Source organism: Lycium barbarum, chromosome 3 (assembly GCF_019175385.1).
Source record: "Lycium barbarum isolate Lr01 chromosome 3, ASM1917538v2, whole genome shotgun sequence".
Taxonomy (NCBI): domain Eukaryota; kingdom Viridiplantae; phylum Streptophyta; class Magnoliopsida; order Solanales; family Solanaceae; genus Lycium; species Lycium barbarum.
Window position 1 is genome coordinate 16,456,388 of NC_083339.1, and position 1,216 is coordinate 16,457,603.

The 1,216-nt window shown below is 35.5% G+C and overlaps 1 pseudogene; it reads left to right on the forward strand.

Moving 5' to 3' along the window:
• LOC132633774 (probable glutathione S-transferase) lies at positions 1-1,216 on the forward strand (annotated as a pseudogene).

Below are 1,216 nucleotides of genomic sequence, written 5' to 3' on the forward strand. Positions count from 1 at the left end.
TTGTCCAAGAAGAAAACCTGCGTTACTTCCTTATTTTTCTATAAAAGAAGACCAAAGTTCAGGTGATCAGAACCAACACATAAAGTTCCTAAAAATAGTTAAGCAAAACACAGAGAACCAAAGTTGTGAGATGGCAGAAGTGAAGTTGCTTGGTCTTTGGTATAGCCCATTTAGTCACAGAGTTGAGTGGGCTCTAAAGATTAAGGGGGTTAAATATGAATTTATAGAAGAAGATCTACGAAACAAGAGCACTCTGCTTCTTGAATCTAATCCTGTTCACAAGAAAATACCAGTGCTTATTCACAATGGAAAGTCCATATGTGAGTCTATGGTAATTGTAGAATACATTGATGAGACCTTTGAAGGCCCGCCCATCTTGCCTAAAGACCCTTATGACCGAGCTATAGCTCGTTTCTGGGCTATGTTTTTTGAAGAAAAGGTAAATTCTTTTCACCGCTATATACTCCAATTAATTTGAAATATATTTTAGTCATATTTGTACGTTTACTTTTAGTTGTTTTTCTTGAGTCATAGATTGTGAGATATTCATGCCAAGGAAAATATAGTGCACTTCTAGTACTTTTTATTTTTGGTTTTTGTATAATATTGGACTTAGAGCGATCTTAATTGGTAAAGAGTCCTATAACGGGATTCCAACTTCAGACTTGCTTAGAATTGAATATTGTTGTTGTAGTAGAAGTATATTCCTATATGCAGAATTGGGTAATATTGTTATTGAAACTTATAATTTGCAGGCGCCAGCAATAGAGAAAGTTTTCTTTAACAAAGGAGAGGAGCAAGACAAAGGTAAAGAGGAAGTTTGTGAGATGCTGAAAGTTCTTGACAATGAGCTCAAGGATAAGAAGTTCTTTGTGGGTGATAAATTTGGATTTGCTGAATGCTGATATTGCTGCAAATGTTGCGGCCCTTTGGGTAGGACCCCTTGAAGAAGCATCTGGAGTTGTTTTGGTGACAAGAGAAAAGTTTCCAAATTTTTGTCGGTGGAGAGATGAATATATCAACTGCAGCGAAAACAAGGAATATTTACCTACAAGAGATGAATTGCTCGCCAAATTCAAAGTTATCTTTCAGGCTATTGCATCTGCTCCCAAATGAACTCTTATTCAACTTTGAAGTTTCAAAGTGAAAGAGATTAATTCCGTGATTATTCTCATTGATTGAGTTGGTAAATATATCATAGTTACAATGTCCTATT